The 16,847-nt window shown below is 39.9% G+C and overlaps 1 protein-coding gene across 3 annotated transcripts in view; it reads left to right on the forward strand.

Moving 5' to 3' along the window:
* The first annotated feature begins 12,747 nt into the window (after positions 1-12,747).
* The window catches only part of FMN1 (formin 1), a 390,151-nt gene continuing 386,051 nt past the window's right edge, over positions 12,748-16,847 (forward strand). For all 3 annotated transcript variants that reach the window (XR_013761711.1, XM_079126348.1, XM_079126351.1), the window contains exons 1-2: positions 12,748-12,850; positions 13,324-13,456. The gene's annotated coding sequence lies outside the window, so the exon portion shown is untranslated. The remainder of the gene's footprint in view (positions 12,851-13,323; positions 13,457-16,847) is intronic.

Consider the following 16,847-nt stretch of genomic DNA (forward strand, 5'->3'; position numbering starts at 1 on the left):
AAGTCTCTATCCTTTTCTTATAAATAATCAGTATGAGCTAATTGTAAAATACTATTCTAAAAGCAACGATATTAAAATCTCAAAATAAAACTTAAAAGCCATAAAACGATTTAAGGGTTAAAAACCATCTTCCTATCATTTCATCTCCTCTTCCTCTCTCATATCTGGACTTGTGTAAGATATGGGTGTTCAAGTCATGTGCCCTCTGGTAAGGAGCCAATGAGTCTCTGCTCCAGCATGGGAGCCAGATGTCTGGACTAGGAAAGACAAAAATTCAGATGACTGGTAAGGTCATCTGGTCACCTTAGTCCTGGCTCCACTCCAAGTGTGAATTTGACTTTTCTTTGACTCTTTAATCCATTGAGACATACTTATTTGTGAGTCAATGGTACACGATGAATTGCATTTTTGTTAATGATCACATTTAGTAAACAGCTGTCCTGTCAGTATTGTAGGAACAAATGGCCTGTCCTTTCACTGCAGCAGAAAGCTAAGTCACCAGCTGGCTTCAAGGTAGCAGCACCCTGTAACATGTCTATGAAGAAAGAACAGATTCTTTTGAGTGTCCCTTGCTCTTGCTCCTGCTTTCTCATATCCACAGGGAGTCGTAATTTCCAGCTCAGTAGTCATTGTCTTCTTTCTGACTAGAAGCATCATTATACCTCACACAACTCTAGTATCTCATTCTGTGTAAATGAGAAAAACTGAGCTAAAGCAGTAAGTACAATCAAGGAGACAGCAACCTAGAAGGACTTGATGTGTATTCTGGTCCCTAAAAAGAAGAATTAACACTGAAGAGAAAAACCCAAAGAATTTTGGCTCAATAGCATTTAAATACTTGTTTTGGAGCTGCTATGGTGAGGTGGACATAACTCTGGTTTTGGAAATGAAAGAGTTTTGCTCCATATCTTTATTCTGTGACTTATCTTGAAGTTTCCCTCTGGGCTTGAAAAAATTGGTATAAGATTAAATGATTCAGTTAATATTAAAACACTCTTGGTTTTGTCCCTGAAGGATGTTTGACAATGTCTGGAGACATTTTTGGTTTTCACCTCTGGGTGGTGAGCAGTTCTCCTGGCATCTAGTAGGTAGAGGCTGGGGGATGCTATTAAACATCCTACAATGCTTAGAACAGGCACCCCTAGGACTTAGCTGGCCTCCAATGTAATAGTGCTGAGACTGAGAATTCTTTCTAGATTCATTTTCTTGCCTCTGTTTGACTTCAGTAGGCAAACTGATAAATGCCAATTTTACTAAGAGTGTGTTTCCTTGATGGGTAGTTGATTTGAGGAGGGACAGGTAGGGAAGGTTGGAGAGGATAGATTTAGGTAATAATTGGGGTCCCTTGTGATTATGTACAGGACTGGTCATCAATTTTCCCTAACCTCAGCTTCCAAGTTAGTGTAAGAATAGGATGGGAGAGTGTGCCACCATAACCAAAATATCTGACATAAGCAACTTTGAGGAGGAGAGTGTTCTGGCTCATGGTTTCAGAGGTTTCATCAGTCCATGGTTGTCTGGGTCCTTTGCTTTGGGTCTCAGGTAAGGCAGAATGTCATGGTAGAAAAACATGACAAAGGAAAACTGCTCACCTCGTGGCAGCCAGGAAGCAGAGAGAGAGGGAGAAAATGTTCAAGACAAGATACACCCTTCCAGTGCGTGGCCCACGTGCCCACTTCCTCCAATGAGGCTCCACCTCCTGCAGTTTCTGCCACTTCTCAATAATGCCATTGAATTATTAGTCCATCAATGAATTAATACACTGATAAGTGCAAAACCCCTCTCCAATAAATTCCCAAGAGTCTCCATGTCTGAACACTGCTGTACTGGGGACCAAGCTTTCAACACACGAGTCTTTGGGGATCGTTCCAGATCCAAATCATAACAGAGGGTATTGTGGAATTTGCAGAAATATTTGATGCCTATGAGCCTTCTCAGTGTTGGAGTTATAACTGTAAAACTTATATGGGGTAGTATATTAGAGTACTATCCATTGGTTGGATTTACACAGACTCTTTCAGCTCATTTAAGTGTAGTCGTTTCTTAAAAGTTATGTTTAATTTTGACTTAGATCAGCATACTACAGTGACATAGCCACACCAATGTGTAAAACAGTTCAATTCACAATAGGTAAGCTATGGAACCAACCAGATGCCCTTCAACAGATGAATGGATAAAGAAACTGTGGTATATATACACAATGGAATATTACTCAGTTTTAAAGGAGGATAAAATTATGGCATTTGCAGGTAAATGGATGGAGTTTGAGAATATCATACTAAGTGAAATAAGCCAATCCCCCAAATCCAAAGGTCAAATGTTTTCTCTGATATGTGGATGCTGATCAATAATGAGGGGGAGGCAAGGGAAGAATGAAGGAACTTTGGATTGGGCAAAGAAGAATGGCAGGGGAGGAGAGTGGGAAAGATGGTGAAATGTAATTGACATCATTACACTAGTTACTTGTATGATCACAAGAAAGGCATGACTCTATATCATGTACAACCAGAGAAATGAAAAGTTGTGCTCCATTCATGTACAATGAATTGAAATGCATTCTGATGTCATGTATAACTAATTAGAAAAACATTTTTTCAAAAGTTATGTTTAATTTTAAGGTACAAGATTTTGTCTTAGTTATGCTACTGGAAGAACTTTGGAAAATCCCAGTAGCCTTTTTTTTTTTTCCTTCCCCTACGTGTGATTGAAGACTCTAACTTTTATAGATGTACTTAAATGCAATAAAGCTAGAATCAATAAAATGGAATTATTCAGAGAATTGCCAGTGACAGAATTAAAGAGCATAATTTGGCAAGGAAAGTGGAAATGAAGAGATTGCCAGCTTTATGTATGTGCATGAAAATATCAAATTCTGGGATCACAGAGTGCTTGGGGATTATACTGCGCTGATCATTCACCTTCAATGAATCTCACCTTCTAGATACATACAGTCACTCACACTCACACATATAGATTCTGACCTGTTCTGGTCCGGAAAAGATAAACAGATGTCTTGTTATCCGTGATAACAGTGCCCCTGGTTGGTTGTGTGTAGATGACATTTTAAAATTTGAATCATTTAAAATATTTTATTATTGCACTTCCTTAACTTGTGGGAGTACTTAATTATTGTTGAATCATCAATCTCTTTGAGAATATAATAAAAAGTTATGGCCTAGATTCCCAGAAATATGAACATAAAGACACAAGCACAATATTTTGAATATGATTTTAGGATATTTATAGGTATTTCTAAGGGAAGGCCTTAAAGGTTGTATGTTAAAAATTCCTGGAAAATGAATTGTGAAGTGAATTCATTTATGAAGTGAGCTATCATTCCATAAACAAACTATCAGCCTATAACTGGGGTTGTACATTTACAATAGGTGTTGGAATTCAAATGTCTGTTAAGGTTAAAATGAGTGACCCAGGAAGGACATAAGGCAATAAACCAGGAAGTTGTAGGGACTGTGGAGACTTGGTGAGCTCATGCCCCTTGCAAAGGCAGCCACTATCTAGTTCCAACCATATAGTCTCAGTATTGCCAGACTTTTGATTTACAGAAGTTAAGAATCTTGATTTTATTATACTTTCTGATTATGATCAGACTGCAAGCAAACAATACTTGACTGGCTACCCTTTCCTCTACAACATCTTATTATTAAAATGTTTGAATGTACAGAGAAGAAGAAAGAACTACACAATGAACGCCACGTCCTTCCCACTTATTTTCTGTAGGAAACATTTACCTGTATTTGCTTTATCAGATCTATCCATCCAACCACATCCATCAGTCCATCTTAATTCTTGTGCACACCAATCTGAGACAGATATTAGAACACTTCTTCTGAAACATTTCTGTTGCCCATTTTGGTTCTCTATTTTATTTTATTTTTATTTTTTTAGTTGTAGATATATACAATATACCTTTGCTTTATTTATTTATTTATATGTGGTGTTGAGAAGTGAACCCAGTGCTTCACATGTGCTAGGCAAAGGTTATACCACTGAGCCACAACCCCAACTTGGTTCTCTCTTTTGACACCAATTTTTATGTGTTTTGTGTGGACAGGTACATACCCATGTGTATATTATTAATGAAGCTTCTTTACCTGAATTTACACATTTTGGATTATGAAGTAGTTCATCAGTGTTTTAATCAGCTTCTGATTGCTGTGATGAAACGACCCAACAAGCACAATTTAGAAGAGGAAAAGTATTTGGAGTTCACAGTTTCAGAGGTCTTAGTCCATAGACAGCCAACTCCATTGCTCTGGGTCAGAGGCGAGAAAGAACATAATGGCAGAAGTGTGTGGCAGGAGGAAAACAGCTTGGGACACCACAGCAGAAAGCAGAGAGAGACTTCTTTCACCAAGGACAAACTACATAACCCAAGGCATGCCCTCAGTGACCCACCTCCTCCAGCCACACCCTACCTACCTGCCTACAGTTATCAACCAGTTAATCCCTAAAACTCTCATAACCCAATCATTTCACCTCTAAAGTTTCTTGCATTGTCTCACACATGAACTTTTGGGGGACATCTCATATCTAAACCATAACAACACATAATGCTGCTGCATTGCTGTGGGTAGGACCGATGCTTGATGATGTCACGTAGGAATTGTCATAGGACAGCAGTGAAGCCAGTGAAGGTGTGAAGGGTTAAGAAATCAGAATCTATATTTAGATCAAAATTAATGAGTTTTTTTTTTTTTTCTAAAGTTGCAGAATTAAAAACAACCCTCACATGGACACAAAGAAAATGCAAAATGCTAAATGGGCGGGACACAATGGGGAGTGATCTCAGCAGTTACTGACCAAACAACAAAATGTGCAGGTTAAGGAGAAAGAAGAATGGAGGTTCAAAGGATCATGTAATCAGACGAACTTCTACTGTGGTAATTAGTGGTAAATATTTTGCTGATTATGTTGTAGGGAAGCAAAATTTTCATTAAGTAGTGAGATAAATACATATGATAAAAGTAAAATGTGTATAATCACTTACTTAGGTATTTTCATGGTTTGTGCCACATACAGAGAGAGAAGTTCTTTGCCACATTATAATTATTTTTAAAAGAAAACTTTTTCTTTTAAACTGTGATTTGGGCACAGAGGAGGAAATTGAGGTTTAGAGACATCTCATATCTCAAAAATCACACTATTAGGATAAGACAGAACTGTGATGTGAATTCTTTATCTTATTTCAGACATTCTTCTCCTAAGCACAGTATATACTCTGAATTCTCTAAAATATTTCAGTATCAGAAAATAAGACTCTTGGTAACAGGATATGAATATGACTGGCTACAAAATTTGTGGAGCCCCATGCAAGATGAAAATGCAAGCTCCTTTGTCCAAAAATTATTAAGCATTTCAAGATAACCATGACAGAGCATTACCCAAATTGTGGGGCCCTTCTACACTTAGGGCCTTGAGTGACTGCACAGGGCAGGCATCCATGAAGCAGAGTTGGATGTGCCAGTGCAATATGGAACTGAGACTCAACCTGAGGTCGTCAACAGAATGAGAGCACAAGAAAGAACACGTGCTAGCTCTGCCAGACTCCTTAGTGAGCTGGAGCTGTAAATTTATATAGGAAACACACCTTATTACATTTGTAGTTTGTAGGATATAGATTATATAATGAAACATATGTTGAACTCAATGTTGGTGTACTTTCAATCTTTCTGAATTTAGTGTCATAAAGTTAGGTTAAAAAACTACTCCAGTGTTGTCACAGCAAGTTCTCTGGACTAAGTCCTTCTGACCACTTCTCTCAAGATTCTGGCGCACCCCTATAATCCCAGTGACTGGAGAGGCTGAGGTAGGAGGATCACGAGTTCAAAGCCAGCCTCAGAAACTTAGTGAAGCCCTAAGCAACTCAGTGATACCCTGTTTTTAAGTAAAACACAAAAAAGGACTGGGGATTTGATTCAGTGGTTAAGTACCCCGAGTTCAATCCCTGGTACCCTCCCCACAAAAAAGAGATTCTGGTGTCCCAGTGGATGAAAGCAGATAAACCTGCCTCCTCCAACCTCCCCAGTCTATCCCATGGGTATGCCTTGTGCCAGGTCCGATGTGTGATTTTAGACCCAGGAGAAACTATAAATATAACAAGCTTCCACGATCTTGCACACACCCTCAATCAAAGTCCTGATTTTCTGAGATCAAAATCTGTTTGTGCAGAAGGGACTTATGAATAGATAGGAGACCTGTGAGTTTTTGCATGTTGAATGCAAATGAACCCAGTTCTCCCTTGGCAGAGTGGTGAAGTCGTTAAGCTTGTGTTCAAACTGCTGCTCTCTGCTACTCCATCCTCCTGTTGGTTGTCCCTTTCTTCTCCACATAAAGCCCCCTCAAGTTTCCCTGGTTTGGGTCTTGTAGCTCCTTACCTCTTTAGGATTGATCCATGTCCTCTGAAACCTGGACCAGTTCTTTTTCTCTCTTCTCAGCAGATCTTAGTAGATTTTCTCTGTCCCTCAGTGCTGTCTTATGTAAATGATCAGGAGAAAATAAATCTCATGTGTTAATTTGAGCTGACTAATGGCTGACACTAGATTGATGGATTACTTTCACGCTTTAATGCCTTCATTCAGGGACAAGGAATGAGGAAACATTACATAGCTAAACCATCATATCTTTGCACTCTACCTCTAACAGTGGGGCTATTCCAGCTGCCTATAGCTCATGTGAGCAATATTGTGCATATTTAAATGGAGGTAGGTGGGAAGTCCTGCTGTCTATGAAACAAATGAAAAAACAATGGATAATAAATATTTACTCATTGTTAAGTGAGATTAAATGGTATCATTTTTGCTTACCAAATGTTAAAATTAAAAAAGATACTGAGTGTGGTTGGGAATGAAGTGAAATTGACATTCTGATAGTACAAGAATATAAATTGATGAGGGGAAACCTCATAATTTATGGAAAATATTACACACACAAAAATACATGCACGTGTACATTATATAGACATATATTATTTATATATACTATATACACAAAAATAAAATGTCCGAAGGACTTACATGATAGTCCATGATTCCCTGTTTGGTCTGGCTCTGCCAACCTTCTGAACATGTCCCATCCTCTTCTTTCTGCTGTAAGGTTAATGGGCACTGGCTTCTCTCAGTTCTTCAATACATTTCATGCTTCCTCCTGCCACGGAGCTTCATGTATGTCATTCCTTCTGCCTGGATGGCTCTCCATCCTCTTTATGACTTAATAGTTCCTTAGACCTCAGTTTAAGGGTCACCTCCTCAGGAAGCCTGCTCAGACCACTCTTCCCATATGCGCTGGAGTCTGGGTAGATTTCCTTGTGTTCCACTTTTAGAAACTGAATTCATTTCCTTTGGTACTTGGCCTGGGAAGTGATGATCTTCCCCTTTGTGTGATTATGTTATTCACTTCTGTCTCCTCTCACGTGGTACAAGTTCAAACACAACAGGTGAATGCTAACCTTTTTATCTCTAGTGCCTGGAAAAGACCTGCTATTCAGGAAACACTTGCTGATTAAATAAATAAATGGTGGAATTATCATAAATTTCTATTCTTTTTTCTTTATGCTTTCTTGTATTTTCCAAATTACAATGATCATGTGATACTTTTATAATAAAAAAATCATTTAAAAATATTTTTCCTTTCAGTTTGAGGCTGCAGCTGTTCTTTGCAGAGCCTGCTGCTTTTGGCTCTGATTCCTCTGACTGCTACTGTTCTAGGCTCATTTATGCCATGGGACATGATTATGCTGCATTGTCTGGAATTCTGCCCCAGCTGGGAATATTCTCTGCCCATCACCTTTGGGTTGTTCACCACAAAACAAGTAGCCTGGGAGCCTGCTGTTATCTCTCTCCTGCCCTCAGGTGTTCAGCATAGTGGCTTTTGTGACTCAGAAATAACCCTTTGACAAAGACACACTGAACCTGTCTTGCCAGCAAATAACAAGTCAGTAGGATTTTACTGGATACAAGTCCTGTTGTTGTGACTGAGGATTGGCAAGAATCTTTCACACTTCACCCCTGTATTCAACACAATTATAATCATGAAGACTTTTCCTATCGAGTCAAACCTGAGCTTTTTTAGGGAATTAATACAAGCAACTTCATGGTTTCAGCTTGAGATTCAAGTTCTTGCTTTCTTTGTACAAAATGACAGCATAAATGCAATCATGTTTGGAGCTAAGTGAGAGTAATTTCTCCATATGGTGCTTCAGGTGGCATTTAAGATATTTTTAAGACTTCTGTAGGCAAGTTAAAAAAAATCTTGTCAGTCTGCAAACATTTTACCAGCCTCCACAATATTCACCTACACTTCACAATGTTACATGGATAATTTGTCATTTCAAATCCGCTTCAGAATGAGCTGGGAATAAATAAACATAGATGATGCATCAGAAGAGAAGGAGCTCTCTCAATGCAAAAGGTGTCATTCTGATGGTCCAAATAAGTATTTGCAATTGTTATTCAAGTTATGACTTTCCCATAGTCTATCTTTTCTGAGGCTCCACCTTCAGTGACTGTATTATAGCATAAAGCCTTGTTTTTCTGTGTCTGAGATCCTTAGATATGTTGCAGAGCCCAGCATTTTGATGTCACTTTCAAGGAATCTGGGGATGTTGAGGGACTACTGATACACAGAACAGCATCTATATTAGGATGGCAGCAGCAGGCAAGTTGCACTTATCTGGTGTTGAGATGAAAAGCCGATTATCCAGCTGAGGGCAAATGAGGTAGAAACATCTTGGAGATTAGGTTTGTTTCCAGTGTCCTACATTTCAGAGGGATGTGATCATTGGTTTCATGTTTAATGTTTCCCATGTGTGGCCTTCCCCTCTCATAGATAGGTTGTCTTGGAATTGAAATAAATGCAAAATCCATCTTGAAGAATGTTGTATGCATAAATTTAACTTGAAACAAAGAAGAGCATTAGCATTAGTGGTCCTGTGGCAGGTGCTTTGGGATAACTTTGTCATTCCCAGTTAGTGACAGATGAAAAAACATGTCTAGACTGGTGGTCTAGAACACGTAACTAGTTAGTAAGATGAAATGTGAGGTCCTTTCTAGAATTATTTGTTGTGCTGTTATTCCTGCCAGAGCATGGCCTTCCCCAGGAGATAGCAAGTCTCTTCTCCTGGGAGAGCTCCCTGGGATGCCTTTCCTGTTGCTGCTCCTTTTTCCCCTCCCAATATTCACTGCCAGAGCCTAGTCTCTCTGATATACATATACCAATTTTGCAGAGTTCCCTTCCCTGACAGCAGTTCTTGGAGGGAAGAAATTATTCACTCTTGATTGGTCACATAATGGGAAGGTGGGACTCTGAGGCCACAGATGATGTCACCTGTCACTTCCCATCTCTTTTTTCTCCTCCTGGAATTGGAGTCCTCTCAAGTAGAACTACCACAATATTTGTGTTCTTTTCTCTGCATTTTCTTTCTCTCTGCTTTCTTTGTTGATTACCTCTTCCGATTTTAATTGCCTTTAAGTCACCCACTCACCACCAGAGGACAGCAATTCACCTATGGAAAGTAGATCACCTATTATATGTAAGGTGTTGTGGGGAATGAAAAGATAAACTATAGATCATCCCTTCCCTCAAGTTGCTTTAAAAGCTGAAGAGACAAATATGTCTGCAGTCCTTAGTGAAGATGATGAGAAGAGAGACATACTAACAACACACTGCAGAAGAACTGAACTGGAAATTAATTCTGACAGGAAGTGAGGTAAGGCTTCATGAAGCAAGTGGTGATTGAGCTGGACTTAATGGTAGAGGAATCTATTCACCTTGTTCTTGAGAAATAAGACCTTATTGGTTGAACTATGACATCTGTGGCTTCCATTTACTGTAGATCACAGTCGTAGGACTGGGAAGCTTCAACAATATTATAGGATATTCCCAAGTCTAAAGCCTGGCTTAAACTTCTCTTTCTCCTTTTCTCATAGGAAAGAGGTGGTTTAATCTTTTGAGGGAAGTTAAACCATTAGTGATCTGTGGGCACTAGTGTTGTTCGCTGTTGGACATGATAGGAACACAAGTGAAACTGTATGTTGCAGGTGTTCCCCTCCCTGGCATTCCCTTTTCTCTTTTCCCCTCTCTTTCTGTTAAATGTGCAGCCTCAAGTGAGTTATTGTCCTATTTAGTCTTAGTTTTCTTAGCTGTGAATTGGGGCTAATACTCCGCTGGATGGTTGTAAAGACCAGTGACTATGTTGGTAAAATGACTCCATCAAGTCTGGTTCAGACTGAGTGTCCTCAGCTAGAAGTAAGGAAATGTGTTTTATTAAACTGGGTATCACCAGATTATAGTGTAGCATCTAAAATACCTAAGGTATGTAATAACTATTTATTAAAGGAGTACATGAAAATCTGTAATGACTAACTTGTTAATTAGTGTATACCTTTGTATTGGTCTGCAACCTTTAACTTGTTTATATTTTGTCTTTACTGATAGGCTCTTTAAGAAAATGCTTTTCTACTTTCTCTTTAAACCACCTACTACAGTTTGGGTATGGAATATCCCCCATAACCCATGTGTTGAAGCCTTGGTCCCCAACCTGTGGCACTACTGAGAGGTGGTGTAACCTTTAGGAAGTTAGACTTAATGAAAGGAAGTTATGAATGAGTGAAACTATGGGGGAATGTGTCTTTGAAGAGTGGATTGGACCTCAGCCCCTCCCTGTCTCTCTCTTTCAGTTCTGGTCACCATGAATAATGTGAGCAGCCTCCTCCATTGTGGGCTTCTGCCATGATAGACTGCCTCACTATAGATCCAAAATAATAAGGTCAAGTGACCATGAAACCTCTGGAACTATGAAGCAATATAATCTTTTCCATCTTTTAAGTTGATCGTATTAGGTATTTTGTTGCAGTGATGGAAAGTGACTGACACACCATTTCCCAACCTTCTCCCCATCAAGCTTAGATCAAGTATAATATTTCATGGTTTGAGCAAAGGTCAGAACAGGATTTAGGAATTTCTTTAAAAAGTTGTTGAAACAATGCTAGAATAAGACTTTAGGTTATTATTAACCTCTTTTTCCTTTATAGGACTAAGTTCTCTTGACTATGGTATGTTTTTGTTTGTGTATTTTAAAACATCAATTAAAACCTAGTCTGGCCAAAGCCCTGGAAAAAATTTATTTTTTAAAAATCAATATCAAATCACAGTTCCTTTCTATGAGCAAATCTGACTTGACCTTGCTCCCAACATATTTCAGAGGCATCATTTCACTCTCGGAGGTGATTCTGGAGCTACAGTTTCAAGAATGCATGTCAGTGGGAACTGGGTCCATTCAGGACAGTTTTTCAGGTAAAAATAAAAAGTTTCAAAGGAATAAGAATTATGTTAATGTTTCCCCCCTAATTGATGATGAGTTTTAAACAAAAGTATTGACCTAGGATGGCCTCTGATCCTATTTAAGTGACCCAGAGAGACCCCTGAGAGCCTCAGTTTCCTTATCTATAAATGGAATTTAAACAGGGCAGATGTGAAGATTTAAGGAGATAATGTATCTATAGTGCCTATCAGCATTTATCTAATATTTTAATAAGTAAGAATAAATCAGAGTTCTCACAAACTATTATTTATAGAATAAAACCAGAGGGAAAAATCATTTTAAAATAACTTCTCAATTTTTTTTCACATGTATTTATTATTTGAAACAATCTATTCAGGATAGAATTGTTTTTAAGTATCAGAATGATGATATATTATACATTCATAAGGGAGTAGATCGAAGGCAATGCCCTTTCTCACCTACTTGCAAAAAAGTTCCAAATCACGCCAAATCTCAAAGTCATTAGAGACCCAAATCCTCTTATGAAAGGCTTGCAGGTTTAAACCATAATCATTAATGGTTAGACACTTATTTGGGGCAAAACAGCGTGCCTTAGTATCAAGGTCTGTACTGAATCACCCGCACGGAAATAGTGGTAACGAGATCTTTAATTCTGCAGTTTTCACACGAGCAGGTAAGCTCCTTTGTGAGGCCCAGGCCACTTGACATCCGTACTCAGTCTTTCTTTCCCTGATCTCTAAAGGTCTTTGATCATTTTTCTAGTAAGCTTTTAACTCACAGTAGTCAAACCAATTTACCCCCCATCCAGCAGATTTGACTTAAGAACTATTTGGAGAGGGCTGGGAGGGTGGGCAGGAGATGGTGCGTGTGCGCGCGCGAAGGCGGGGGGCAGTTTATATAAGGGTTTGTGTTTACGTGTGGATTCTATTTCGTGAGTTTTCCTCCTTTGTTAGTTTGAGCAGTTAGGATGGAGAATGGTTGGGCTGAGCGTGCAGGAGCAGAGGGCGCTGCGCAGACCTCTGGAACCGCACGTCCTTGCTGGCCTCGGAGGTGAGGGAACCTTTGAGATGGTTGGCGTTCCGGACTCCTATTACTTTGAACCATCCAGAGCCAGAGAATGGGCCCTGAGAGGCGCCCGCCAACAGGCAACTGGGGATGGCGCCAGAGATTGGTTGTTGCCCTGGCTGTTCACATTAGACCTAACCTAACGACCACTGCCTCCAACCCAGCAGCCTGGAGGATGACAGCTCTGAGCCCCCAACCAGGCCTAGCGGCTCCTCTATTGACTGGGCGCCATCGCCTCCCGCCCCACCTCTCCGTCCGCCGGCTCCAGGAGCCGCTGCACGTTTCCATTGGTCGCAATCTCTGCCAATCAGTCCACTGCTCACCTCCCCCAAACAGCCGGTCCGGCGGGCGCGTGCTAGGAAGGCGGGGCTTCAGGTTGGGGGCGGGGCATCGGCGCGGGACAGCGCAGCAGCCGCTTCCAGCTCTGGCTCTGGACTGGAGCGCAGCATCCTCGCTGCAGCCGCTACGGCTATTGCACCTGGTCAGGTAAAGAAAGCCTGTCTTCTTCCTGACCGTCTGCCCCACCTCTTCTTCCCGACCAAAAGCTCCACCTCCCCCGGTCTCAGGTCTCTGGTCAAATCTGTTATAACCCATACCTTATCTCCCTCTCCTTCTGCGTTGGTTTCTCGAGCTTCCCCAACCAAGCTACTCGGAAGAGTCTTGGTAGGCACCCCCAGGGTCACCCCAAAGCTCCTCACTACAGAACTCCTGTTGTTAACTCTCGGGTCCTAGTTCCTGACCCACTAGTGCAGTCTCATTCCTGGCTTGGCATAGGAAAGATGGAAGGGTTGGAAGACGGGGGAGGGAAGGATGCAGCGCTTTATTTTGAAGCTAGAAGTGTTTTTAGCCTGGAGGTTGAGCACCGCAGTGGGGTTGGACTGAGAACGAAAACGTTTTGGTGATTATGATTGGCAATGACCAGAAGGATATCTGTTGCTGCTTTGTGCTCATATTTATAGGTTTTCGTCATTTTCATCATCTTCCTTATCATCATCATCATCATCATCATCATCACCACCACGACCATCAACAGCTTCCCTCTCCTTCATCAGAGCTCTTCAGATTCTGTAAAGGCAGCCTCTGTTCAGGCATGTAAGTGCTGGACCCCTTTCTCTCCCCCCCCCCCCCCCCCCCCCCCCCGCCCAAATAGCAGGCAAAGCCATTACCCTGTGAAGCCACAGCCAAACCCTCACTGAACTCAAGGACAAGTAGTTGGAGAAGAGTGTGGGTGGGGTGGGGGTGAGTTTCCTTATCCCTATTTGCAGTTAAGATTACCAAAGAAAAACTTGTGTTTTAATCATTCACATTTCATCTTGCTGACTCCTGAAGAGTTTGCCATCGGCATTCACACACTCCTGATGGGCTGAACACAGAGTCTTGGACCTATCTATAGACCTATGCAATTTGAGTATTTCAGTCATGGAGAGATGAGTGCAGACACCATTAAGAGGACCAGGTCAAGCAGTAGAGCATCTAACTTTATCTCCGAGGGGCTCTAGTTTTACTGAAGCATATTTATTGTCCATGTTTACATATGCAGTATGTCTCATCAAGTGCTATTCCACTTTGGAAGATCCGAGTTCCTGAAAGGGAAAATTAGGTTCCCTTTCCTACAAATAGCGTCTCATAGGCACATCACTGAGATTTAACAGTCCTTGCTCAGTTGTTTCCAGGGCTTACTGCAAGATCTCTTGGGTCTCAGGCTTATTAACCCTTTTTCAAGAAGAAAACTGTGAAGTTGAAAATTGCATAATAGATTAACTCTCACTATAGAAGATAGTGTCTTAATAGTATTCTGTAAGTCCCAAGTCTCCTTGATCAGAGATATATAAACATTATTCTCTTTTCTCTCAACTGTGTTATAATCTAGTAGCAGAACCAATAAGTAAAATGTCTTTAGAGATACTGTAGTAACTAAGAAATAGTGGCATCACTGGAGGAATACAATGGATTATGATCAAGAGGCAGTGTATCATAATGGCTAAGTTCATAAACCTATCAGACGTAGTTTGAAATTCTGGACCAGTCATTTACTAGCTAAGTGATTTTGGCTCTTGAGCTTTTTTCTTATCTATAAAATGGGAACAATATTACTTGCTTCATAGAAATTGTAAGAATTAAAGAAAATAATATAGGTAAAATGCTTAGTAATTACTGGCAAATAATAAGTGGAGAATTAACATTAACTGCCATTAATGATATTAACCAACAAGGACAAAAAAGACCTTAAAAGTGTGCATTCTTTCCTACTGCCTTTACCATCCCTTTTAGGTCTTGGAGCTGATACTAATGGGGGAAGGTAGTCTTCAGATTCCTAAAAGAACTACATCTTAGAAGGGTGGCACTGACTGCAGTCACACGTGTTAGGACATATTTCTCTCACCAGTATGAGTACTTAGCAAGGTCTCAGTTAAGATGCATTAAAGATGTAGCTTTAGTGATGGTTTCTGGGTCTCTGGGCCTATCTTAAGCTGTTGTTTTCTCACTGGATGCTCAGTGCACTGATTTGGTTAATTGTGCTTTTTATGGAATCATTAGTGAATGCATTGGCTTCTACCCAGAGGAAGCCAAACTGCTTTTCTTCAAATGTTCTTGGGAATTAAAGAAACTCTTAACTTGCCAGCATGGAAGCATTTATGTTTTACAGTATTTTTCTTCTCTAATATATTTCTCCCTATTCATTTAGAAAACAGAAAGCAATCACTGAACATCTCTGTGGATCAACTCTCTCATTCTGAAAGGGAGATTAATAGTTCTATCCACTTGTGAGGGAGTCTTTGAAATTTAGAGTATTTTGTCAGTTGAATTAGTTAGGATCCTTTCTGGTGTATAAGGTAGAAATTCAGCAGAAAAAAATCTTATGCAAAAATGAGCATTTTTGGTTCACATAACTGAATACAAGGAGATTCAAATGTCTGATTTTCCAAACCGGTCTACACACAGCTGGGTTTTGAGATTCAGAAACTTTCAATATTGCTGGTTTGTTTTCTGTCTCTTTGTCTCTTGATATTTTGTTTGTTCTTTCTTTTAGTTCTGCTCTTCTTTCCCTGTGTTGGCCTTATTCTTTTCTATCACAGACCCTGTCTTCTTATCACCTTCATAAGCCCTAGATTCACATCCTTTTAGTTTGTTACCCAAGGACAGCTCCTTTCTCCTCCATCTCCAAAGTGAAAAAATCCCAGAAAAGAAATCTGATTGTTGAGACCATGGTCATGAGTGTAATCTGTATAGACTAAATGCTTTGACCAAGGGAATGGGGTTCAGTAGGCTCTATAATTGTCTGACAGTGGGTTTCATAACCTGGTATTCCTCCATATGCAGATATATAATTGGTGGAGCTATCCCCAAAGGAAAGGGAGTGAGAAGAGACTGGATTTTGATGTGATGATGCTAAATGCCCTTGATAGAGGGTGGAGAAACCCACCTCTCTTACCACATATACCATGCTCAAAGTCTAGTTTTATCTTAAAGCTTTTGGTTTATTGGTCTCATCCCAGGCTATAGTGTTTCAGATGACCTTACCTTTAATGAGTTTTTAAATCAAAATTTTGCGTAAGTGTGAAATTTCATCAGCCATATTTAGTAACATGCAGTGAGTCCACTATTGGTAGTTGGATCATGTTTGGGGGTTACTCATAATCTGTTGTTGGGGTCTAGTCTTTTAGAGTAGCCATTATTTTTAGATTTACATAGTCTCTATTAAAAATCAGCTTAATTCTCAGCAGGTCCCAACCTGTGTGTTGACAAAGTTATAGCTGTTAATCTGATTTGCTTGATCTTGCAGAGATGCTAAACCATGGGAATTGTATCCTTGTACAGCAAATATAAGCTTGCACCAACAGGCTGGCCTTATGAAGGAACTGAAACATCCCTATGTTTAGTGTGTGTGTTAAGGTGCTGACAAAGCAGTTATCTGATTGCCCTGTAAAATAATAATTACTATAGTGGGAAGATGTAAAGAAAGCTACAAATCTTACCTTTGTCAACGTGTGAAACAAGGATCTGGGGAATGAATCTTTCCCTGTTATTTAGAATTTTAGAGTCCTCTGGCTAAGAGTATAAAAATGTCTCAGAGTAGTCCAGATTTCTGTCCTTCTCTAGGCATCGAACATATACTGCCTTAATGATGTGTGAATGTGGGGAGAAGGAAGACGCTGGTCCTCCTTTGGACCTCCTTATCCTACCACTTTACTGAAATGACCAAGACCTCTGAAAATCTCTGCAGGAAGCAGGTTTCTAGCTAAGTTATTCTTTTTTAAAAACTGATATCTTTTATTGCCTTACCATAATCAAAATAGACCTCATTTGTGTTTCTTCTTTTTAAGACTATGCCTATTTCTCCTTTCTAAAGTGTTATATAGATCATTATTAAAGATCAACACCCTCCAAATTAAACCCTTTTTCTTTTGGTATCCCAAGTGACAAGATATTAGGAGAAATATTTTGAAGATAGGCAGGATTTATTAGCATTTGTCTTGGCCAT

This window comes from Sciurus vulgaris, assembly GCF_902686455.1.
Source record: "Sciurus vulgaris genome assembly, chromosome: 2".
NCBI classification, from domain to species: Eukaryota; Metazoa; Chordata; class Mammalia; order Rodentia; family Sciuridae; genus Sciurus; species Sciurus vulgaris.